General features: G+C 42.1%; 1 protein-coding gene across 2 annotated transcripts in view; it reads left to right on the top strand.

The window, feature by feature from the left end:
- The first annotated feature begins 4,079 nt into the window (after positions 1 to 4,079).
- ACSL4 (acyl-CoA synthetase long chain family member 4) overlaps positions 4,080 to 27,327 on the top strand; it is a 68,567-nt gene continuing 45,319 nt past the window's right edge. The window contains exon 1 of one of the 2 annotated variants that reach the window (XM_075835811.1): positions 4,080 to 4,223. The gene's annotated coding sequence lies outside the window, so the exon portion shown is untranslated. The remainder of the gene's footprint in view (positions 4,224 to 27,327) is intronic. The other variant, XM_075835813.1, reaches the window with a different exon arrangement.

Genomic DNA, 27,327 nt, shown 5'->3' with positions numbered 1-27,327 from the left:
GATTCTGTTGCGGCTTTGCCTAAAATGGGCATTAAATTGATGCGGACTAGCCGTTGCGTATTGAGGGGAAGAGGGCTTTCCTTCTCTCTATCAGTGTAGGATAGAGAGAAGGGACAGCCCTTTCCCTAGTAAAAGTAAAAAGAACATACATACCTGGCCGTTGTCTTGGTGACGCGTCCCTCTTTCGCCATCCAGCCTGACCTCCCTGGATGACGCGGCAGTCCATGTGACTGCTGCAGCCTGTGATTGGCTGCAGCCGTCACTTGGACTGAAACGTCATCCTGGGAAGCCGGACTGGAGGAAGAAGCAGGGAGTTCTCGGTAAGTAGGAACTTCTATTTTTTTTACGGGTTGATGTATCTTGTGATCGGAAGTCACTGTCCAGGGTGCTGAAACAGTTACTGCCGATCGCTTAACTCTTTCAGCACCCTGGACAGTGACTATTTACTGACGTCGCCTAGCAACGCTCCCGTAATTATGGGTGCACACACGTAGTCACCCATAATTACGGGAGCCCCATTGACTTCCTCAGTCTGGCTGTAGACCTAGAAACACAAAGGTCCAGCCAGAATTAAGAAATGTCATGTTAGCAAAACCAATACGCTCCGCAGCACACTTAAAGAGGCTCTGTCACCAGATTTTGCAACCCCTATCTGCTTTTGCAGCAGATAGGCGCTGCAATGTAGATTACAGTAACGTTTTTATTTTTAAAAAACGAGCATTTTTGGCCAAGTTATGACCATTTTTGTAGTTATGCAAATGAGGCTTGCAAAAGTCCAAGTGGGTGTGTTTAAAAGTAAAAGTCCAAGTGGGCGTGTATTATGTGCGTACATCGGTCCGTTTTTAATACTTTTACTAGCTGGGCGTTCTGATGAGAAGTATCATCCACTTCTCTTCAGAACGCCCAGCTTCTGGCAGTGCAGATCTGTGACATCACTCACAGGTCCTGCATTGTGTCGGCCACATCGGCACCAGAGGCTACAGTTGATTCTGCAGCAGCATCAGCATTTGCAGGTAAGTAGCTACATCGACTTACCTGCTAACGCCGATGCTGCTGCAGAATCATCTGTAGCCTCTGGTGCCGATGTGTCCTCGCTCGTCTGACACGATGCAGGACCTGTGAGTGACGACACAGCGTGATCTCTCGAGAACACGGCTGTGTCTGCACTGCCAGAAGCTGGGCGTTCTGAAGAGAAGTGGATGATACTTCTCATCAGAACGCCCAGCTAGTAAAAGTATTAAAAACACCCCGATGTACGCACATAATACACGCCCACTTGGACTTTTACTTTTAAACACACCCACTTGGACTTTTGCAAGCCTCATTTGCATAACTACAAAAATGGTCATAACTTGGCCAAAAATGCTCGTTTTTTAAAAATAAAAACGTTACTGTAATCTACATTGCAGCGCTTATCTGCTGCAATAGCAGATAGGGGTTGCAAAATCTGGTGACAGAGCCTCTTTAACATCTACATAACATCTGCGGACTTCATTGCGGCATTTTGACTCTCCTTTGAAGTCAATGGAGAATTTCTGCAAAGAGTCCGCAACAAGTCCGCTACACGTCCGCAACAACCATTGTATGCTGCGGACACCAAATTCCGTGCCGCAGCCTATGCTACGCAGCGGAATTGTCCGCAACGTGTAAACGAACACAACTAAAAAGCTGTGGAAGGCAATGGAGAAACGTGTACGCTGCGGATTTCCGCTGCGGACTGTCCGCAGCGGAATTCCAGAGCAATTCCGCTACGTGTGGTCATGCCCTTAATCGTGCGTCCATTCGCCACCACGTGGAGGTGTGGTTTTGGCCTCTTGAGGCTGTCGCCCTTAATCTTCTTACCGTTAGGCCCTGTTCACACGGCGGATTTTGCGTGGCGGGTCCCGCCGCAAAATTCGCTGCGGATCTATTCCTCCCATTGACAACAATGGGAGCTTCGGGCGGAATCCTCCCGAAGATTGAGTAGGACGCTTCTTTTTCCCGCTAGCTGAAAAAATCAGCTGAAATGGGAATTCGCCACAAAATTTTCTCAGTGTGAAAACACCTGGAAAAATTTATCTAGGCCACTTTAACACAGCAGTATTTTGGTAAGTATTTTGCATTAGTATTCGTAAAACAAAACTAGAAGTGAAATCCTCACAGATAAAGTATAACGCAAAGACTTGCTCCTCTTTCATGTTTTGGACCCCCTCTCGGTTTTGGTCTCCAAATACTGACCAAAATACTTGTGTGTGAACGTGGCCAAACACTGTTTTTTTTATTGTAAAAGCATAAACTTTTTTTTACAAAAGTTTGAAGTGGAGTTTTTTAATTTATATCATTTTGTAGAGGAATTTTTCCAGGCGTTTTTGAAGTTCGATTGAGATGCTTATGGAAAAAATAGCCAGATAAACAGAACGTCTATGAGAGCCGACTTCAGCCTGACAGGAAGCGCCAATCACAGTCGAAGGTGCAAAGCGCTCAGCTATGTGCTTCTACACCTTAGTTTCAGCAACGGTGGGGGGTCTCAGCACCCGGACACCACCAATCCAAACTATTGATATGCTCTATGAGAAGTGTAGTTACTCTTTAAGATACACATTGACATATTTTTGTATAATGAAAGGAAAGTAAATGGCAGATGTTTACAACTATTGGCATAGAGTTTCATGTGCAGTATATATATATTATTTTTTTTATGTATTTGCCGAACATATGCAACCGTAATGTGAGCAAATCGTTAAAGAGGTTGTTGCACGAAGACTACAGCTTTTTATATAGAATTCAGGTCCAGCTTCTCTAAAATGGCGGCGGGACCCCATGTCTGGCTATAGAAGAGTAGATTAAATGATTATGTAATACATCGGCTTGAGTCCGTCAGAATGTCTTTGCTCTGGCACACGTTAGAGGAGCTCAAGCAGGGGACCCTTCCACCCTATAACTTCCCATACACTTAGGGTATGTTCACACGCACTATTTACGGACGTAATTCGGGCGTTTATGCCCCGAATTACGTCTGAAAATAGCGCCTCAATAGCGCTGACAAACATCTGCCCATTGAAAGCATTTGTCTGTTCACACGAGGCGTATATTTACGCGCCGCTGTCAAATGACGGCGCGTAAATAGACGCCCGCGTCAAAGAAGTGACCTGTCACTTCTTTGGCCGTAATTGGAGCCGTTCTTCATTGACTCCAATGAATAGCAGCGCCAATTCCGTCCGTAATTGACGCGGCGTTCAAGCGCCTGCACATGCCGTTACGGCTGAAAATACGGGGATGTTTTCAGGCTGAAACATCCCCGTAATTTCAGCCGTAACGGACGCACTCGTGTGAACATACCCTTAGGCCTCCTGCACACGGCCATAGCTGTGTGCGCGGCCCGTAATTCCGGCACAGACGGGCCGCGGAGTGTCATCCGCAGGCCGTCCACAATTACGGACCGTGCACACACAAGATGTAAATTCATTTCAATGAGCTCGGACCGCAAATTCAGACCGTATAATAACATGCCCTATTTTTTTTTGCGGTCCGGGCTCCGAACAATGCACGGACCGTGGAAACCACGGTTGTGTGCATTGGCCCATAGGAAAGCATATGTTCTATACTATATGCAATTGCGGATAGTATATGGCTGCAAAACTATGGTCATGTGCATGGTGCCTTACATGTAACAGGTGGACACAGGAATTTTACAAGAAAAATTCACAGGTGACCTAAGTAGACCTAGCTTACATCTATGATCCTATATTGTGGGCTTTGGTGACTCAATCATTCACGTCTTTATTAGTTTATTTTTCAACCATCATTCAAGAACAACGTGTCCATTTTATTAATGAGGTAAGATTACTTTTGTCATGAACAATTAATGCTGTTCCGTATTTTAGTAAAAGAACTAAAACAGAAAATGCCTATTCAGTCACGGTGCTTTACACACGACTCTAGCCTCTCGTCACACCACCTCGCCGTGTACGCAACATGTGAGGTCATTGCGCCTGCGCTTACTGGAACCCCCCTCAGTTGATAGACGATTGAAAAGGAAAAGGGCGGGTGATCAGTGGTCTGCTCTGATTGGCTGCAATCTATCGAATCAGATGACGTGACCGGCGGGTTTCCGGAGATTGAGGTTACTGTCGGTCATTTACCTGAAGAGGAGGCGGCGGACGCTGAGATACTGAGAGAGCTCGTGAGTAACCGCCTGGAAGATCCCCGCAGCCGTTATCTCCATCACCAGCAGTTCTCCGCTGGTAAGTGCTATGCGTGCCCCAGATAGACTTGTGGGGACGCCGGGATAGGGATTATGGGAGCTCCCCGCTGGTACTTTGATACGGGTGCCTGTGTGAATTGGCACAGGCAACTGGCTAGGTAATGTGAACAGGAGGCTGTATGTCGGGTAGTTATTATCGGGAGAGTTTGGGTGGGTGCTGGGGGCGGTATACTGAAGGCCAGGGGGTGATGTGCCCTAGTGATAGAGCGGTGCTGAGAAGCATGGTGCTGCCAGCTGTGTACCAGGAGAGAATATATTGTGTGTCTTGTAATGACCTGATAATGGAGGAGGTGAAGGATGGGGACCTGGTATGACAGCGCTGGTCACAGGAGTGTACTAAGATGCTGATCATTGCAGATGAGGGACAGTTCGAGCTGAACGTGTCTGTTGCTATAGAGAGCGCTTTGACATTACCTCTGAAGCCAGGTAAAAAGCTGTGGGGATCTTTGATGTACATGAGCGCATGGATGAAGTCCTGCCACTAAAAGTGTGCTCATCTGGAGAGATCTCCCTGCTAACAGAGCATTTCTACTTCATGAACCCTGTAAAGAAGAGTCCTTGTCTGGGATTCATAAATGGTCACCATAGAAGTGGTCACATTGATCACCCGATATTGTCCATCAGAGGTCTGAGAGATGGGTGACATCACGTGGGAGCTGTAATGTCAGACGTTTCCATTTACCACACTTGCACAAAGCGAGGGAAGAAATCCATGTCACTGAGCGACAACCAAGTAGAATTTTTAAGAACGCAACAGTGGAGTATTAATTTTTACTTTCAGTGGAAACACTAGTTGATTAGTAAATATGTATTTCCCTATTTTGAGGTTATCTCCTCAGAACTGCTCTCTAGTCACACTTGCTTTGTGATGATGTAGCAGAGCCTGTAGAGTAACTGCTCCTGTTGGACTGTCATCGCCTATAGACTGTTTTCTGTCGGCCTGTAGATGTGTCCTCAGAATATGAGCTGCTGTAAACAAGCGACAGATCTAAGGGGTAACAGTGGAAAATAGGAACTTTTATGTCTGGATTTTATTTGTACACTACCGTGGCCAAATAAAGTAAGGCTAAACATACGATAGCAGTTGGCAAGCAGTATCCAAATACTTGTTCGTCTTTACCATAAACCGTACAGGCTGGGATCCGTGGTAGTCATGGCGACAGATGCCATAACTTCCCTCCAGGAGATTGTCACCTAATATTGGACATCCTGACAGTCTACCCTATAGATCTTGGGCATATGGTGGTGATATCAGCGTCTGCTTGCCTGCTTTGCCCTTACTAGTTTATACTTTTCTTTTTTTCTGCACATTGAACTCTGTTCTATATGCAGTGTAAAATGGTATTTCAGTTCAGAAGACTGGAGGTCTGCTTGTAAGACGATTTGTCAGGTCTCCTGATGTGTCTGAGTAGTAAACACTTGTATTCTTCATGAAATAACAATTCTGGGGCATCTTTTCTTAGAACTCTGTTGTATTGTTCCTCTTTTATTCCTCCAAAAAATGTATGACTAACATGACAGCTGGGTGTTACCAGTGGGGGTGTGTCCCTACACAGTCTGACGCTGTCCAATCTGTGCTCAGTGTTAGACTATGTAGGGACACACCCCTTTGGCAAGGGGAATTGTAATACCTAGTGGTCAATTTCATCATACTTTTCTAGGAGGCATGAAAGAGGAACGGCACAACCAAGAGTTCTAAAAAAAAAATTGCTCCAGAAATGTGACTTTTTGGCAACACAAGTATTCACTAAAACAGACATGTCAGGAGGGGTGACAGGTTCTCGTTAAGGAATAATTGCTGCTATAGATATAATATAGTTCTGTCTATGGAGGAAGATGAGCAGCTGGTGGACACCTGATTCTCTTTACGTCGGGTGAAACCATAGAATCACGCTCAGAAGAATGTAAGGTGTCTGGTGTCGCCATATCAATATGGGTGACTGGTTTTTGTGCTGACTCACAAGAAACTTATAATGCAGCTGCTAGGGGCATTTAGTTTTTTATACATCTGCTCTGGTATCTTGTGCCAGCAGGAATATAAAATATGAGCACTATGCAGCACTTGGCCACAAGTAATGGGCCAGACAGTCAGAGTAAGTGACTCAGTTCATTCTGCTGGGTGACTAACACTGACTACAAATGAATGAGCTGGAACAGCATCCGTTACACACTGCTCATTACTACTTCATGTACTGCAGGTTGTCATTGATATCCCAGATGCTGCTTTTATCAGGTATCTTCCTCCCGGATGGATTGCACACTGGATACAGCCTCTCGAAGGAGATTGTAATGATAAGATGTGTACATCAGGAAATCTTCAATCAGTCAATATTGAACATGTGTTATACAGCTTGTTTTCTTTTCTTCTTATGTTGTACGTAACTCAGGGTTCTAGGGTAGCCTAAAATGATAATATCTGAATGTATAGCATGTTCGGAAGGAAAAAGCATTTTTACATCAGAAATGCCTGATCCATTGTTATTCCTCGGCATGATCTGAAAATTGTCTGTACCCCCTTTGTCCACCTATATGGAGGTCACCATCTGAGACCAGGCTTTGTATATGTGAAGCTGACTGATACAATTTAAGAGTTGACTATGATGGATATTCCTAGCAGCTGTTGATTTATGCTGAATGACTGGGGTCTTGCATTTTCTGCATTTTCCATTTTTATATAATTTGGAAGTTCCAGTGGAGAGATGGCCGTGCGTGTACTTCTTCAATCCATTCAATGCTGTAATCTGTTCATCCTAGTTACCTACTGATGCGACCTATGTAACATGAATTCCTTCAGGAATTTTGAGGCAGATTTTGACCTGCGTGCACTTTTTTGGGGGGCCCGTGGCCATGGAGCACCGCGGGCAAAAAAGCCACGAAAACCGCTTTCTCTGCCTCCCATTGATGTCAATGGAAAGTCCGAGACAGAAGGGCGTGACACTACTTTTTCCCCCACGAGCGTTTTTTTTTTCTTTTCCGTTCGCAGGAAAAAAAACTCCTCTGCCTCCCATTGAAATCAATGGGAGGCGTTTTTTGGCGCGGCTTCCGCGTCAAGACGCGACTAAGAACTCCATGTGAACTGGGCCTAAGAAGATCATTGAGATTGCAATAAAGGATTAAATAATACATAACCTAAATAAAAACCAAGTAAAGGATGTTCAGGCGGAGGAGCAGGAGATCCACTCTGTCTTGTACGTCTATTTATTATTTTAGATCCAAGTACAAACAATTACTTAGGGAAAGTTTCCCTTCTCTGTTGTTCTAAGATCTGTTCCCACTTTTGATGAAAAAAAGAATAGTGGGATATCGGATCTATGCAACCATGTAAAGACAGCCCTGCCTGCCTGACCTCCACTTTAGGTTTGGATATTGCTTGGGAAAAGATTTTCTGCTTTCTTCTGATGATCCTTTTTTTGGGGGCTGGGGGCAAGAAGGATCACAAATAAGGAAGGTTTAGTGGTTATTCAAGTCGTCACCATTGAACAGCTCTTCCTAAATTTTTATCTGATACAGCTAATGCACACGGCAGAGGTCGGGGGCATGAAAATACAGTTCGTGTGTCGGCTGGGTTTCCTGGCCTGATCGTGGTACAGGTGAAAGGGACTCCTGGCGGCATCATGCATTTCTAATACTAGGAGTCTCTGCCTCCCCACGGAACAGCTGTTCTGTACCCTATCGTTTGTTCAGTACAGAACAGCAGTTCCGTGGGAGGCTGATGCCAGGAGCCCCATTCATCTGCAACGTGGCTGGGAAATCCGGCTGACACACGGACCGGTCTTCATGGCCCGACCTCGATCGTGTGCAAGAGCTGTAAGACTTCGCTGAGATTTTACCGCACTGAAAAAGACCCACTGGTGGTACTCCAATGTGTAATGCTAGTGTTGGGAAACATGGCATACCCTACATGGTGCATGCCTACTGAAGACTGCGGCAGCTACTGAACAGGTTGGACCTGATGTTCAATGACCCCTTTCTGAAAATAAAAGTAGTAAAAATGTTCTCATGGAGTGTGAATTGTAAGCCGGTCTTTTTTCCCCAAACCAAATTAAAATATTTAGTGTCAGGGTCTTGATAAATATCGGGTAGTGGACAGTACCAAAGCGAACGGTGTCTGAAACTGAATTTACATGTGATTAACTTCTGAATTCAAGAACAAGAGAAGGAAAAAGTAAGTGACCGTCATGTGTATGAGTCCTTGTGATAATAATCACCTGATGAAGACCGTGGTCCTCAAGCTCTCTAACAAACCACCTTCCCTCATAACTTGTTTGTCATAGCAACCGATCAGAGTTAAGCTTTTGAAATATTGCCTTGGGCAACTTAACTTCCTTTTTCATGAAGACCGTTTTAATGCCTGAGGCTGCTTTTTTTTGTTCATAATTTATACTTGACATTACTGCTTTTAGGTATTTTAAATTTTCAGTCGTAATCAATGTGGCTGATGATAGAGAAACTCAGCGGGTATAGATGTTAAATTTCTTAAAGTGCACCTGTCACTGAAAAGGAGACTGTAAGGCAGATGTATATCTACTCTATGGGGGAAACTGAGGTCCATCCCGCATGTCCTCCCTCCCAGTGCTGTCCAGTCATTCAGCAAACTGATGGGAAAGTGGCAGAAGGAAGCAGCCCACGTCTTTATCATATGTAGTACGCTGGGTTGTGGCCTTCTGTGGGCCTGGGTGCCTATAGCTCACACTAGTTCTATGCTTTAAGGCCTATGTGGAGACAGGTCCACGAAGTGTGGGTCTACAACAATATTAAAGTAATAAGATTTACCATGTAAAGAATCCCACAGACCCGTTTTTTATTTTTTTGACTATCAGCCAGTTTTCCTCGACTACTTTTGATCAGCCTGAGTGCAGGATTCTCTTACATAGCCTGAAATAAACACTGCTGTTACCTTATCTATTACTTGCTATTTGAAATCTATTTTTTTTTTTGTTAAAATTGTTTATCCGTGTGTTTTGTGCAACTTTAGAATTACTTTTTCTTTTATTTTAACTTTTTGAGCATACAGCTGCTTTGTATCCTGTATACAGAGCAGCTGTATCTAGCACCAATTCCTGTATCCTTTGGGTCAGCAGAACTGATAGGGTCAGTGTCAGCGGTTCCTGCGGCTCTGACCCGCAGGATCCACCTGTTATCGATCACAAGTTCATAACACACATTTTTATTCAAAAAATATATATAAAAAATTCCATGGTGTACAAAGTCTTTAAAGTGTACCCCCAATATATGTGATTATAGTGCAGGATTTTGTAAAACAATAGGTTTTCTATATCCCACACTGCCCCCCCCCCCCCACACCAAAAAAAACCCAAACACATACAAGCTGCCTCAATGCTAATAGAAGCTCATCTAACGAAAAAATGTTTGTGTCCGTAACTTACCTTTGATATCGTTGCCTAAACGCTGCCAGACTTCCAGGTTGTAAGCAGGACTGAGTGCTGGGTCTTTGGCTTGTTTACTACATGTACCATCATGCGTTACTGCCCTCTCGGCAGCCTAAACGCCAGCCACAACTAGATAGAGCCGGGACTTGGGGGATGGCTTAGTAAAAGATCAGTAGCAGTTCTAGACCCTTTTTGGTCAATGATGCACCGACACCAAGGGGAGTTCGAAGCCACGTGTGGCTGTGTCCGCGTGTCCTCCTGTAGCTGTAAACTACAAAGGTTCGTGACTGAGTTTTTGTTTTTTTTTCCGGTTTTGTATTTTATTTTTTCTTCAAAATAAAAGTATAATGGTAAGCATGGTTTAATCTAATTATAGGATTACTAAGTAAGTGTTTTATTTTCTCTGGATAACCGCTTTAAGCGGATTCTGCGTCTAAATAACCACACAGAGCGGCTGCTAAGAGTGAACTGCTCTGTTTCCTAGACTCCTGTCTGCAGTACTGTAGAGGTAATGTGATTCTATAATGTAGGCTCCTGTGCTGGAGACACAAGGTGTAGGAAACAACAGAATTCTCTGTCTCCTACTGCAGAGTTAGGCTACATTCAGACGAGTGTCGTTAACTTTGGACGAGAAAAACTGAAGTTTTTCACGTCCCAGGTGCACCACGTTGTCGTGGATCCTCCATAGATTAGAGTCTATGGAGGGATGCGCAACACGCAGTAAACATGTCCTATTTTTTTTCACGGACCTTTTGCCCTTGAAACAATGGTCGTATGAACGGACCCATTGAATTACATGAGTCTGTGTAACGGCCGTCATACGGACGTGATACGCGCTCATCTGAATGAGCCCTCCGGAGCAGCATGGAACAAGGGCCGGTCCACTCTGCTATTTAGGTGCAGAATTCTCAAAACGAGTTACATAGAAAAATGATTGTTTTGCATAATCCTGCACTATAATAACTTTTCTTTACAATTGGAGATGCACTTTAATGTCTCGATACCATTGACATTTTGAATATTCTATATTACAGATCAGCTGTCATAAGGCAGCTAAAATCTAGACGTACAGGTGGATCACGTGACTGACCGTACTAGATCATTAAAAGTTCATAGAGATCCGGTGGTGTCATCCCTTCGCCTCGTCTTCTGTCACTTAGCAACGTGGTCAAGCCACTGCTTCGCGAACAGTGCGGATACAAAGTCATTCTCTCTGGGATCTAAAGCACTTTATAGTAAATTATAATGGGAAAATAATTTTCACCATAGCTTCCCTTCAGCACCTGAATATACTTATTAGTTGGATGGTTAAAGGGTTGTTTCCAACTCATGTTAAAAAATTTTTTAATGTTAAATCACGTGGCTATTTAAAAAAAAAAATACTATTTTGGACCCCATGCAGTCATTTCCCTACCCACATTTCACATGGATCTGGGCTCTTTTCCTCCTGTCTTTTCCCAGTATCTGATAAAATGTCAGCATGTCTCTTCCCCTTCCTTCTCTTCACCAGCAAGTGGCGCTGTTATTTTCTCAGAGTTGCTTCCCTGAAAGTGCGCGTTCCTGTTGGCTGCTATGTAAAAATTCTAATAGCCGCATCAGCATTTCAAACCACTTGTACAAGCAGTGATGTCATGGCAATCCACCTACCCCACAGTATTTGCCTGTTTTCCCCTAGTTCAATTTGCATACAATATTCTGCAATTTCATCCATGTATCCTTACTGTCTCCTCCCGAAACCTTCCTCATCTGTCCCTAAGTGCTGTGTGTCTGAACTGATAAGTGCTATAAAGCGCTGTGCCGAGTTCAAAGGGGAACCACTCTAGGGCTACTGTGCCTGCCCGGGAGCTGCCACATTGGAAAGGTAAGCAGCTAACCGAGCGGGTCGGGCCAGAACTTTGTGCGACCACAGCGCGCTCCCGATACTCTGGCCAGGCTCACGGAGACTGGCAGAGCGGGAACTGCGGAGGCGAGACAGCACCTGCTAAACAGTGGTGGTCGAATTTATAACAACGACCAATTAAATATATTGCAAGGCATGGGATGGGCTCAATCGGATAGCTAGAAAACGCTGCACTACAGAAAATAAAGGGTATTCACAAAGCTTAATATATTTAGGATAGGGAACTGTTCTGGAGTAAAGTATGAATTGGGAATAACCCTCCAAACTGAACGTTTGCAAATGTGAAATGAGTCAAAATACTGCATCACTTTCCATTACAACCGCTTGCTGCACAGAGGATGTTTTTATAAATACTTTTCCATTAGACTTCGGTGTGAGCTCTTCCTGGAAGTCCATTGGTGTTTTGTACTGTTTGTGGAAACGATATAAAAATTGAGCAATACGTATTACTATGCAAATCCTATCTGCTGTGTTCATGTAAGAATAAAGCTAGTATCTAAATGGTGACTAGTGCCAATTGTTTATGGAAGAACTTGTGGTTTACAAAAACTCTGGGGAGATTTTCCAGTTCGCAGGGCTTGGCTCTACTCCTGTAATTGCCTCATGTAGTCATTACATACGAGGGAGCTGACTGTCTATTTTAGACCAGACAGCCGTTTTCATAAATATTTTGCTGAGTGGTAAATTATTTTGTCCACTTCCAGACCACTAGGGCATTGGCAAAAAGTTCCCAAAAGGGGTTGCCTTTGAGATGTGTATTCCGCTTAGGAACCCTCTTTGAGCCAGGCCCGTCCATGCATTTTCCCACTACAGGGAAAATGAGTGGCTAGGGGGGCAGAGAAGCTTGCTTTGTGTTTAAAAAGAATGACATTAAGAGCTAGGAGGTGGATTTGATTGACCTCTCTCGGGTATCTCCATTTTGCTCAATGACTATGTACAGAGATTCCTGCTGCAGTGAATCTCCAAATGGCTGCAGCGGCTGTCATTGTAAGACGCTCCCTTTTGTTCTCTGATTGGACCGAACTACTCGCTTAAGCAGCTCTGGCCAATCCGGGAATAGTGGGAGTGTCTCAGACTAGTCTAAAGCGCTGCAGTCCTTTTGAGACCATTAGGGGGGGACCCTAAAACAGCAGATACATGGCAGAGGGGGGCACCAGGTAATATTACGCCATATACCCGATCGTATTTAAAATATTGTCCGGAGGGTTGCTTTAAGGGTATGTTCACACGCTTGACTAAAAACGTCTAAAAATACGGAGCTGGTTTTAAGGGAAAACCGCTTCTGATTTTCAGCCGTTATTTAAGCAAACTCGCGTTTTTTGTGGCTATTTTTGGAGCGGTCTTTCTAGTCCATGAAAAACGACTCAAGAAGTGACATGCACTCCTTTTTCGCGGGTTTTTTTTTATTTTTTTTTTTTAGGCGCCGTTTTTAAAAACTGCCGCGTAAAGAAATGGCTCGTCGGAATAGAACAGTTTTTCCCATTGAAATCAATGGGCAGATGTTTGGAGGCCTTTCTGCTTCAGATTTTACGGCCCGAAAAACGGCCGAAAATAAGCCGTGTGCAAATACCCTAACTAGCCGACACCTTTATCCTTTGGTAGGATCTACAGTTGAACTGCCCATTTGTAGCCATTAATCATTGGATCTTGTTTAGGCAAAAATGTTACTGTGTATAATAATTATAAAAAATGCTTGGAGTAATCATATGTATCAAATTATTTAGAAGTATATGCTCAGCAAATTAAAAAAAAATGTAGCTTCTTGTACATGACTTAAAAACTTACTTATAATTCTTTTTAGCCTATAAATATATTTACTTCAGTGGCTGCCACATTTAAGGTGCCCATGCTTATTAGATAGAAGTTGGCCATGTAGGGTAATTTCAACTTTTTTTTTAGCTGATGGAAATATGTGAATAATTCACAATGCCCAAAACCCAATAGATGGCCTCCAAAAATTTGATTTCTTTCTTAGCAGATATTTTTCAAGCCCAATATATTTTTCTGATATTTGGTTTAATAGCTCTGTGGATCTGTCCTGATATGCTGCCCTCTAATAGATGACATAACTGCCTTTTAAAGGGGGTTTCTACTTAAAGGGGCGCTCAGCTGTTTCCGTTGGGCCCCATAGACCTTGAATAGAGCGGCAGCGCACATGCGTGGCCACCGCTTCAGTCAAAATCCTCATCCATGTGTTCGTGCAGTGAGGATTTTTAGGGGTCAGGATGCTTGTTATAGTGATCAGTGGGGCTCCCAGCGATCATACATTTATCACCTATCCTGTGGATAACTAAAGTGTTAATTGTGGGGAAAATCTGAGTTTTCAAGTTTTGCTGGAGGGCAGGAGAGGGTATAAAGTAAAAAACAAACCAATACTCACCCTTTGAAATGCCCCCCCCTTCCGATTCAGCGCTGACTCCCTGTTGGCTGCCATGCTTTCCCTACAAGCTCCTGCAGTGTTTACGTGCCTCTGTAGCCTATGCCTGGTCCCAGCGGTGATGCTGCCATGAGGTGAGTGATTTGGCTGTCGTGGCCCATGACCACCGCAGGAGCTTCTGGAACCAGAGCGACAGTGAAAAGTGTGTCATCACTGGAACAGGTGGGGTGGCGCTTTTCAAAGGATGAATATCTGTTTATTACTTTATACCCTCTCCTGCCCTACTGAAAAAATGTAAACTCTCGGATAATCCCTTTTAAAAAACACATTGTTGGTGTTTTTACTAGGATATGTCATCAATCTCTGATTAGTGGGGGACCGACTGATGTGAAACCTGCTGAAGTGGTAGTCACAGCGGTTTCCTAGTGCCCTTGCCACACTGTTCTAGCAATTGAAGCAGGTCGCAGCAGTCGGGCTGACACTGATTTGACTATGATGGTATAACCTAGAGATATTCCATTAGTGTCTTAAAGGGTAATTCTCATCTTAGACCTTTGACATATGCATGGGATATGATCTAAATATCTGATAGAAGGCGGGTCCCCGCTCTAGTACCCGAACCTATCTTGAGAACGGGCGTCACCCAACATCCCTCCCGACTTCTTGGCTTTTTCTGTATCTTCCATAGGAATCAGTAGAGAAGGCTTCGCACATGCGTGGCCTCCTCTCCATTCATTCACTGCCCGGTGAGATGGGACGGGGGATTGGTGACCCCCATTTTCTAAAATAGATGCAGGTCTCCGATCTGGAACCCACACCTATCATATGTTATAGATGTCTAAGGTGGGAAAACCCCTAGAATAGACAGAAGTCTCTAGACTGATATTTTGTGATACGGGAATGTGCTTCAAGCAGTTTCCTCTTCCCTTTCCCCACAGAATTGATTTGACGATTGCACAGAGTCCTACTTTAGCTTAACTGTATAGGGGGGTAAAAATGGAAATGGGAGCTGGAAATGAGTTGTCATGGGACGTAAGTTTCTAACACAAAAATAAGACCTCCATTTTGATTGTACAGTTCTCTGGCCCAATCCCCGTGGATTTGCTGCGCGTGTCTGGTGTTACAGCGGCTGCCGCTGTATTTTGTCATGTCACAGCCTGGGTTATGATCGGCTATTTGAGGGCACGCACACAGACAAATGTTTGTTTTACTTCTCTTTTTGTCACTGTGACCGCTGAATATTGTTTGCGACACGTTAGTAAAGGGCTCGGTTACTGGCTGTAGAGATCTGCTGGTGCATGTTTGTTTGGGACACCCATATATTTCCTGAACAGCTGACAAATGGCAAAATCCTTCAGTATTTGCTAAAGAAAACAGATAAGCAGAATCACTCGATAAAATGATTTGTTTTGTAAATATTTCGTAATAGTACAGAGTAGCTAAAGCTGAGGAATCATTTTTACCTTATAATGTAGTCTTGGCCGACTTATAGAAATAATGTGACAAATCAGCAGTCACGTGCGATGTCCCGATCTGACTGTCTGCATTACAGGAACAGAAATATGAGGACTATGGAAACAGGAAAAACAGCATGGAAATGGCCTGACTTCACTCCAAATAGATTCCTCGGCTCGGTTTCCACTATGGTCATGGTTTTCGTTATTAACAGATGCGACCAGTATGGCTGATAAACTTTTTTAAAAAGCTCCCCACGCATCCCATTGACTTGAGAGATTTAGTCAGGGCTCTGCTGGGGTTCCGGTATTCTGCAGACTGCGCTACGTTTTCCAGCAAAAACTCAAACGGAAATAAAACCCAGCTTGGATACCCATACATCAGGTTCTGTTCACATGTGGATACAGAAGGTTATCTGGCACACCCCGTACAAACACGACACATATGTAAATGGTACTTGGGCTTTGGCAGTCATTTACAGCTTTCTTTTGATGTGGCATTTAAAAAAGACAGACATCTTAGGCCTCATGCACATGACCGTAGCCATGTGCACAGCCCGTGATTATGGCATGGACGGCCGTGGATTGTCATCCTCGGGCCGTCCGCAATTAACAGACCGTGCACGCATTGATTTCAATGAGCATGGTCCACAAACGTGGCACGTAAAATGACGTGTCCTATTTTTTTGCGGTCCGGGCTCCTGGCCGATGCACTGACCGTGGAAACCATGGTCGTGCATGGGTCCATAGAAATGAATGGGTCCGCAATTCAACTGCGTTTTTTTGGTTTTATAGGCTCAACATATGTGAAGTTTGGATAGCCATGACCAGTTTACACCGCCACAAATTGCACAAAGAAAATGCGCACTATGTATTTAACTATATGTATCCTACTGACTCCCCCCTCCCCCAACAGTTTGCAGGAGAATTTGCGCATATGCCCATGTCTGTTGTATGTGACTTTGCTTTAAAAAAACAAACAAAAAAACAATGGACTATGCTACTGTCCTTGACTCTAATAATTCTCTGAAGTCCTGATTGTGTGAAACCTCAGGACTGTGTGCGAGTCCAGCACTAGAACAGTCGCATTATGTGGTCACGGATGGACAATCAGCAGATAATATATATTTTTTTATATATACTAGTGAGTTTCTATAAGTTTTATTATATAGGGATGTTGTACTGATTACAATCTACAAAACCTTGACTAGCACTTTAAAACCTCAGGCACACGCACGTTTTATGTATCCGTGTGGTTCAGGCCTGTAAAACCGTGCCAATAGAACTCTAAGGCCCATACTCTACCCCTGTGTGCCTCCGATTTTTATGCGCTTGCATGAAACATGCCACTGTTTTTCTCTCGTGGAATCTGACCGTGAAATATAACCATAGCATGCTCCATTGCACGTCGTATTAGAGATATTCTGGCCAAGACAAACTGTCCCCATTAGACGGCACGCACAGTGTCTATGGTTTTGTATTACGAACACGAAGGAACTCCATGTGCCACCCTACAGGCTCCGTGCAGACCGAAAATAATGTAATAGATAAATTACAACTCCTCATCCATTAGCGGATCAATACAGAAATCTATTCAACACCACCTCCTGCAGAACACTTTATAGAGTATCAAACATAAGGATTACAAAATCTAATGCAGATATTTAGATAAAAGATTTGCAGCACTTTAAGTCTTAAAATGATATTGTAATATATTCTGCAATCAGGATTTTTAAAGTGCTTTGGTTAATGGGGAACTTACTTGTGATATATCAGAGACCCATCCGTAGAAAACATTGACAACAATGACTGAATAGTTTTCAAACCAGTTTCAAGAATTCCTGACCGATCCATTAACTTAATCTGGTGTCCGTCGGGGGTTCCGGCATTTTTGATGTCAAGAATAGTGAGAATTATTAAAGGGGTTGTCAAGTTTCAGCAAATATTTTATTTTTCATAATGAAGTTATACATTTTTCCAATATCCTTTCTGTATCAATATCTAGATTGCTGTTATTAAATAGGACCCTCTATTGTTAGCAGTGAATAGAAATCTGTCCTGGTCATGTCATGGACACACCGGTGCATGGTTCGTTACAAGACTTCTCTGATACACCTACTGCAACTGTAATGCGTGCTGCACCTGTGTGTCCATCACAAGACCAGGACCGACTTTTATCAACTGGCAATAAACAAGGAAGGTTCCTATTGACTGACAGCAAGCAGAGATCTTTAAAAAAACAAACAAAAAAAACACATCAGGAATTTATACAGAAAGTATATTAGAAAATGGTCTAATTTTATTTTAATTCTGCAAAGAATAAGCTTTTTATTTCCTAAAACCTGAATACCCCATTGTTATTCAATCTAAATAGAACACATTGTGTCTGGCTATATACATATGTACTTAGAGCTACTGTATTATATAATATCCAGTGTACAAGGACCAATATGATGCTATTGAATTTCCTTAGGCTACAAAAATTTTTATTAACGGTTTGAAAAAAGTAAACCGAATACTGAAATAATGGGTGCCAATGTGAACCGAGCCTAAGAGTGATTCATTATACTGGAATTCTTGGCAGATGAGAAACATGGGTATCCCTTCAAGAGTTAGGAATAGTTTACTATTATGATGTCAAGCTTATTCTACAAGTACTGTCAGTCTATAGATTATAGTAGGAACATAGGGCGTTTGGTACAAGAGGGTTACTACAGTTCAGATTTCACATCACGCTTTGTGGTCAGGCTGCTGTACATGACTACTGGGCGGCTGATGAGACTGCAGTTTGTAAGTCATGGATAGATCTAATTACAATCAAAAGACCTTTCTTGCAAACCATCTCCAGTTCTAAAGGTTTTTAATTCCTAGGCTTCAAAGAAGCATTTAGTAAGAGCAGCTGTCATATAACTCTGAGTTCACTGCACATGCCGGAGAGGTTTTTATATGATAAAGCATAAAAAGTTGCTTGCTTATACAATGCGTCTAACTAAAGGAGTCCAGAAGGGCAGCTGTATACCTAGATAACCGTCTACTATGCGTTCTGATGATTTCTATAAACATTTCTACTACAGCTTCCAGTGGATTTGATAGTGTGGTGTAAGCTCTGGCCTTTTTCCCAGATAAATAGCAACTGTCATTGGAATTCTCCATTAATGCGTAAGCGATGTCTAAAATAGACAGCAACAGTACAGTAGAGGTGAAGGGGATGTCCGTGTCTAGTTACGACTGTCCTAATGCAATATAACGTAATCTTCCTGTAGCAGTCAGTGATGTGTAATGTACTTGGAGTCTCTTCCAATGAGTGGTAGGCCTCATATCCGGGTACTCTGGTTTTTAAAGGGGTTGTCCATATTTATTTTATTTAATTTATTGACTAGGAAATTATAAAGTTTTCAAATTCTGCACTTGTACCTTTCTTACCGTACAATAGCCTCAGCCTTAAAAAAAAAAATAAAAAAAAATTATTATAAAAATAGAAGTGTGCGTACATATACACGATATAGCACAGTCCATAGTAATGCATCCATTTTTTTATTTTTTATTTAAATCTCAAAACCGATGCATTCCGAGACAATTTCTCTCTCTCTCTCTCTCTCTCTCTCTCTCTCTCAAGACCAATGTTTAGAAGTGAAAGATAAGATTAAAGTGTAGCTAACCGTTTGACAAACTTCTGACCTGTCAGAAGTTTGGATTGGTGGGGATGCGAGCACTGAGACCCCCACCAATCTCTAGAATGAAGCGCTCGTGTGACCGCTCAGCTGCTTCTTGTCTGTTTGGCTTTTTCCGGAAGGCTGATGTATCGGAGTACGGGCTCATAGGCTTTCTATTGAGCCCATACTCCGTTGCATTGATATCCGGAAAAAGCTGAACAGACACGAAGCAGCTGAACGTTTACACGAGCGCTTCTGCCGCTTCGTTTTAGCGGTTGCTGGGGATCTCAGTGCTCGGACCCCCACCATTCAAAACTTCTGACATGTTAGAAGTTAAATGTTTAGCTACCCTTTAACCACCCCCTATTGAACGAAGACCTACACCATTTGACCCTGTCGTCAGTTGATATAATAGCATTTAAGTAACTTGCTGATGTCTACCATATGCCTGATGAAGACCTGTGCTAGGTCCAAAAGCGTTGCGCTTGGTTTATTCACCTATGTACATTATTTAATGAATACATTTTTATTCTGGATCTGTTGGGCTGTTCTTAGAGTTACGGAGGGGTCATTCTATATCTAACACAGGAGCACCTTGACAAGGAGTGAATATTTTTTCTAACTTTGTTTGGAACCAATTTTCCACCAAAAAGTACTGGTTTTTTTTTACCGGCAACTGGTGTCCACTCCAAAGGCCCGCAGACTGTTAGCCATCCGAGTCAATGTACTCCACATGTTCCAAAATGTAGTTGTCGACTATCTTGCACAACTGCAGAAGGTGAGTGCATGTAGAATCTCCTATCTGTAGTCTTCTCTGTATATCCATATACCCTTACGTTATTTACCTTAGGGTAGCGCCTTTGTCTCTTTTCTTCTCTTCTGCCTCCCATTTCCTCTCCCTTTTTTCAAAACCATTTTATTTTATTTTTTTCAAATAAAGTAATAAAAAATTAGCCAGAATTTGTTTGGATCGTTATGTACATAACAAATGTATTAAAATACATTAAATGGTGGCATTAAAAAAAATAAAACTTTTCCTGCAAAAAAAACAAGCTTTCATGTGGCTATGTCAATAGAAAAAGTTGTTTTTGGAAGACTGGGAGGAAAAGATGAAAAACAAAATAGGGCCTGGTTCTTAATGGACTTTGAGACATCCCCTTTAAGGGTATCTTCACACGGCCTATTTTCGGGCCGTAAACGGCTGAAAAATCGGAAGCAGAACGCATCCAAACATCTGCCCATTGATTTCAATGGGAAAACGGCGTTCTGTTCTGACGGATCGTTTTTCGCTGCGTTTTTTACGTGTAAATAACGGCTGCGAAAAAAGTGCAGGATACTTCTTGGGACGTTTTTGGAGCCGTTTTCCATAGACTCTATTGAAAAAAGCTCCAAAAACGGCCGTAAAAAACATCTGAAAATCAGGAGCTGGTTTCCCTTGAAAACCGCTCCGTATTTTCAGAAGTTTTTGAGTTTGTGTGTGAACATACCCTTATATTCAGGAGTTTTAAATTCAGCAGTCGGATGAAAAGAACTTACTAAATTGTAAATATTCTTTATATATACTATGCTGTGGAGTGCTGCCTATTTTTTTTAATTTTTATATATATATATATATATATATATATATATATACATACACACACACACACAGATCTCCATTTGGATTGTCTTGCTAGTCTCAATGACTTGCTACAACTGGCGATCTAGAGCTCTTCTAATTAGTTTCCCTATAAATGTTTTGGTTAACATGACAGAGGAGTCATCTAATCTTTTCACTTTATAGGTTTCTCTGATTGTTCCTGAACATATGCCTAGTGATGTGATGAAACTAAAAATGGATTAGGATATATGTAACTATCCCCCTATGTTCTAGATAAGCACAATTTTACTGTTAAAACATAACCCACTGTGAAAACATATGATTCTAATAATAATGAAATGGCCTCGCACAGAAGTAAAACTGCTGCAGACCTCACTCTTCCGTGAAAAAAAACAAACCTAGCGTAACGGAGGCAAACGGAATCCGAATGGAACAAAATTATTACCATTCAATCAATGGTAATTCAAACGAGAGCGATGCTTTCCGTTTGAATTTTCGGTCATCACTTCCTCTGAACGCTAATGTGAACTTGGCCTTACCTTTTATTATAAATTTGTGCTAATAATTTATTTATAAAATGTGTGGGTTTTTTTTAGATAAAAATTCTGTTTCATTAGCGATATTGTAGTCTCTGATTTATAAACTATTACATGAGGTAATGACTTTTTTTCTATTTTAGTTATTAGATGCTTAGGTTTCCTTTCCCTACTGAGATCTATAGTGCACTTGCTTTATAGGAAATAAACCTAATTGCCCTCCATCCTGCTTTACTGGTGTACAATAGACCTTATATAGTATGTATATTACACAACTAGCTGCAGGAAAGACCATTAAAGAAAATCCCATGCAGCCTGTCTTCCAGCCCTGGAACGGTTACGAAGCATGGAAATTTCTGGCAGATTATGCTTCTGAAAATCATGATCTCTCTAAAACCACTGAATTTCCTGCTACACCCAGTGTCACCCATTCCAAATAACATGTCTGTATACCCTACACTGGAACTAGAAGTGGCACAGCATTCATTGCGATTCAAGGGCAACTCTGGTCAAATATGACTATTCTGCCCATTCACATCTGCCCTTGTCCAGAGTGTTTTATGACTTGAATGGTCATAAAATTGGGTTTCCATGTTAGTTACAGAGATCTGCTCATACTACTTACCATCTCTCCTCCCAACAAGTTATATAAAGTATATGAATACTCAGCAGCCCGAGGTAATGATTACATGAGCGAGTGCGCACGGCATGGCTGTCTGTATAGACCCTGTACAGAGGCACACCGTCCCTTAATGGTCCATATTGCGACACATTGGCGCTCGGTATGGTTCTTTCATGATAAACCATGCTTCTAGGAGATATCTCAAAACATAGTATGTGATGGAATATGCCAAGATTTTATTCGGAGTCTCCTAGAATCAGAGAAAAAAAATAACCTGTTTTCTTCTATATGTAAAATCGGAAAGACCGTATAGTCTTCGAGTTGTATGTGCTACACATTTTCTAATATGGCCATGAGGCTTTAGGCTGAATGTAAGGAAAAATAGATACGAGAATAATTTGGACAGTTTAAGAATGGATATACAGTACATGTAGCAAGTGATCTAATCCAACAAATCTATTAGTTATTCCACTGGCATAGAAATGTATCAAGCAACGTTATTCCTGCAATCCTTGGGTTTTACACTGTGTGGAGGAATAACGGGGACTTTTATTTTGCGTTGATATTTATTTATTTTTTTTATCACCATCCAGTTTTAGATGCCCGGTGACGCCCAGATCACCTGTGGGTCTACAGATATCCATTCTGTTCAATAGAACAACATGGTATTCAGGTGTTGCGTGTATCATCGCATGCCATATGGTGTTCTCCCCCAGAAGCATTGCAGGGGAGCATGTCTCCGACATTAAGGGGCACACTGAGACCCCACGGTTCTTTGGTATGGAGAAGCAGGGCACTCCATGTGCCTCCATTCAGCCTTCACCCAACTCTGTTGTGTTCATGAGGCCTAAGACACTGCATGATTGGGATCCCAAAATAAGAGTTCTCAAACTATGCTGTCCTTGGCACTAAATATATGGCACCTGCCTGAAACCATAATAAAGTCATGTCCTTGAGCTCTAAAGGTAGGTTTACATTGTGGTTTTAATTCGGTTATAGCGCATCTGGAAATCGTTGTTCATCGAAGGGTTGTAGCTTTAGAGGGTGTTGGGTAAGGCATGTTATCTGAGGTCACTATACCAGACAGATGTCTCATGTTACACTTTTACATGGTTTGTTCTGTTTTAGATTCACACTTTTATAGCATGACCATAATCCTCTATTACATCATGTAACAAAGTACAATATTCGATCTATTAAACCATGACTTATTGCCTGCCCTTTCCTTCTACTGCCCTTTGGCATACATTACAAGGATTGTGAAACCAGGTTGTGTAACTATGATAAATGATAGGAAAGTACCGTAAATAGCATTTCACGACAAATGAAAACCCTCAATGATCATAACATTTTAGTTGGCAAATCCTTGAAGGATCCAGTAAGTCTACTCCCACCTTTACTTTGAAAATAAAAAATGTGAAAAATAGTAGACAAATATGAGACATTTAACTAACTTTCATGTTACCCCCTTTTATCCTTGTTGTCTGGGGGTAGACCGGCCTATGAACTCTACACTATGATGGCTTCATGCTAAACTACATGTACAATTGAGATTTGCACGACCTGTATTTCCGTGTTGGTTGCTGTTTATTGTCCCTTCTTACGCTATGACTAGTGCAGCCCACAAATGTTCTTTGAGTACGATTGTCCTTGTATCGGTGATGCAGGTAAAATTTCACTGCTCTTGGAGACAATGTCATATCCGTTTTTATTTTTTACCTTACTGGTGGTTTTTGCCTTGAAACATTTCCTGTGTTTGACGCAGCAAGCTTTTCACAATCAAGAGCTTCCCTTTTTTTTATTAATTTCTCTACAGTACTCTATTGGTTATGTTAACATTATAGTAATAACTAGGCCCAGAAAAGAATAGTTGGCACTAGTTTAAAAATGACCAAAGTTTGGTTTTAGAGATGCTTTCCCTAGTTTAACAGGCCTGATGTGTGAATGTGTCAAATCTTCGTGCAGAATAAAGATACAAAAAATATTTTATTGATGTTAATGCCAATTTTTAGTTGTTTTTTTTTTTTTCCTACCCACTGTGGAATCAAACAAATTTTGTTTTATAAATGGCAAAAAAAAAGCAATATTGATTTTAAACATGTTCTGCGCAACAAGCTTGAGCTGTTGTATTGGTCTTATTCCTCATGTAACATTTTAGCAATTTTGTCTCAACCCTGATTCAGAATTTTACTGTTTAGTTACCATTAAAAATACTTACTCTTCATTACATCTGATCCTACTTAGGGTTAAGGTTTTCGTGGAACTATATACTTTGGGTGATACTGAAGAGTTTAGTGAATTTGATTATGGGGTCAGGTCCGCTCTCCTATCAGCCAAAACGGTACAAAAAAGTACTGGCTAATAGGAGTGATGAAAGAATACATCGGGCGACTAGGTTATTAAATGATATGGGGGAGGTCTCCCTAACAATGAAAGGCTAGAAAATCTGGGCTTTGAGCTATGAAAAAAGATGCCTTAGAGGTGATCTTATTAACATGTATACATGTGTGTGGTCAATACAAAGTAGCAGCACATAATCTGTTCCTTCCAAGCAAAAGGACCAGGGGACATCCGTTGTGTGTGGAGGAAAGACTTTTCAGACCTCAATCTAGGAAAGAGTTCTTTACAGTTAGTGTAGGGCAGTTCTTAGTTTGGCTACTCTAAGAGGTAGTAATGGCAAATACTAGGTTAACATTTAAAAAAATAAAAAAAAAGGCTACATGTTTACGGACGAATGACATTGAAGGTTATAATTAATCTAGCAATGAAAGACGTGTAATTGATTAAAAAACGTTGAATTTGAGGGACCATCACCTACTATAAGACGTGGGGGGTAAATTCTTCAGAGGCTCTGTCACCATGTGATCGGCGCTGTAGATGTAATGTAGATTACAGCTGTGTTTCTTTTATTTTGAAAAACTATAAATTTTGACGTGAGATCACTTTGTCATTAAGTCCCACACAAACGTTACCGAAGTGTCGGGGTTGTGAATAGACATCCCGTCCTGGCTGGAGGTGATGTCGATTCACTTTCAAGACACTTTAGTAACGTTAATGTGTGAGTAAGTGACTACACATTATGATCTAGCAAGATCACCAAGTGTTGTTAAATGAATGGAGAGAAGTGTATGACGCTGATTGGTCAGCGTCATACACTTCTCTTTACAACACCCACTTGGTCAAAATGTAAAATCACGCCCAGTTGTCTATTAAAGTCATTAGCATAAATCTAAAGTAGGTCATAACTCTGTCAAAATTGATTGTTTTTCAAAATAAATGCTGTAATCTACATTACAGCGCCAATCACATGTAGAAGATAGGGCACTTATAATGTGGTGACAGAGCCTCTTTGCCCTGTTAGTTGAGAGGTGGGGCCTCCAAGGATCTTTTTTTTATTTTATTTTTTTGGGTTCTCCAGCAGGTGCCACAGATACTCAGATTGAGATCAGGCCATCTGTGATTCACGAAAAAACATGATTCAACAGACCAGGCCACCACCTTCCCTTGCTTATTTGTCCAGTTCTGATGCTCACATGCCCATTCTATTATCTTTTACCAACGGATGGCAAGGGCGCTCTGGCCAGTCTGCGGCTGCGCAGCTCCATACGTGTCAAGCTGCGATGCACTGTGCGACGCCTTTCTCTCATAGCCAGCATTTATACCTTATTGATCTTGGATGGATATATCCATCGAGAGCGAGTGATCCCGCTCTGTGACAATCTATCTTTCATTGGGATCTCGTGGGTACTTGCACTGTACCCATGAGATTAGCGGTTGGAGCGCAGTCAGCTTCTGCTGCCACTTCTGGAGAGAACTCTGATCCGCAGCATCTAAGGTATGTGACAAAGAAAGGGGGTCTCTCTGCCAGTCCACTGGTGCATAGAAGCGTTTAAAGGATTGCCGCTTCTAGTCCACTAGTAATTAGAATAATTTAATATTTTAATTTAATAAAGATAAATTAAAGTTGTGTTCCCCACGAAAAAATATTCCTGAATCTATTTAAAAAAAATAAAGTTATTCACTTTAGAAAAATAACTTGTTAGGTACCCCTGCAATTATAACAACCCCCTCAAACAAAAAAACGTCTTAGTTATACCGCAAAACGCATGGCAGAGAAAAAAAGAAAGCAAATAACTATAGCAAAATATATATAAATAATTTTTTATTTTTTTTTCTTGCAATCCTTCTCCAAAAAACAAATTAAAGCTAATCAATAAATTTTAAATGTACTCTAAATTAGTGCTATTGAAAAATACATCTCTGCCCTGCAAAAACAAAGCCCTCATACAGCTACATTACATCGAAAATACAAAGATTTTGGTCTCCGAATGTGAGGATGGGTAAAAATGGTTTGGTCATTTAGGCTCAAACAAACCTGGTTGTTAGGGAGTTAACTTTAAGCAATTTGTGCTGGAATAGGTCTTCTGTAGGATCAGGCCAAACGTGCTAGCCTTTGCTCCCGATCGTCGTCATTGAGCTTCGTGCTCCCGTGACCCTATTGCAGCTTCACCAGTTGTCCGTCCTTTGACCACGTTTGGTAGGTACTAACCATTGTAAACCGGGTACACGTCACAAGATCTTCTGTTTTTAGAGATTCTCTGACCCAGTCTGTAACCATTAGTGGTGTCTTCTCTCTCCTTCAGCCTGGATCGCTGTGAGGGGAGAGTAAAGAGGTCTTTAAGGCTATATAGAAAAATAAAAAAAAAGCGGTTTTAAAACGGTCAGTTTTTAATGGCTGTTTTGCATTAGTGTCTCAAAATTTGAATCGGTTTCCCCACCATCTGACCACTTTAAACTGGCATTTGCCATCTGTTTTTAATCTACCTTAAAAATAAATTTAAATATTTTTTTTTTATTTTTTTTTACCCTAACCCCCTGAAAACACTGCATTGCCCCTGTAGATCCACATTGTCCCCTGGTAAGTCGTGCCCCTGTAGATGGCACCATCCCGACTGTAGATAGCGCTAGCTAAGCTCCCTCTAGGAGCGGAATCCACGGTCAGAATTCTCTGGCCGGTGATTCTGCTCCTAGAGGGAGCCCCTGACGTCACTATCAGGAGCTCCCTCTAGAAGCGGAATTCCCAGCCAGACCACCTGCAACACTCTGGCCGGGGACTCTGCTCCTAGAGGATGCCCCTAACTTCAATGTCTGTATATGGACAGAGACGTCAGCGGGTCCCTCTAGGAGTAGAATCCCCGCCCAGAGCACTGTGACCAGGGATTCCTAGAGTGAGCTTAGGTAATGCGAACTACAGGCTGGTTTGCGCTTTCTGCAGGGGGGTCCAGGCATCTCCAAGCAGCACTAAACGCATTAAACACCGTTCCTGGCTGTCAACATTTACGTATTCGATAACTGCACGGGGCGTCTGCAGTTGGAACGTATGTAGCCATATGGATGTTCTTGAAGGGTTTAAACGTTATTTATTATTTCCTTAGCCCCACTAAGCTAAGAGAGGGCTGACACTGGCATCCCATTCTCTTTCTCTGACCACTTAGATGCCGCAGGCAGCATTGACTGCGGCATCTGAAGGCTTAAATGGCCAGGATCGGAGT

Source organism: Rhinoderma darwinii, chromosome 8 (genome assembly GCF_050947455.1).
Source record: "Rhinoderma darwinii isolate aRhiDar2 chromosome 8, aRhiDar2.hap1, whole genome shotgun sequence".
NCBI classification, from domain to species: Eukaryota; Metazoa; Chordata; class Amphibia; order Anura; family Rhinodermatidae; genus Rhinoderma; species Rhinoderma darwinii.
The sequence above is the reverse complement of the archived record's forward strand: the minus strand, read 5'-3'. Positions and strand labels throughout refer to the sequence as shown.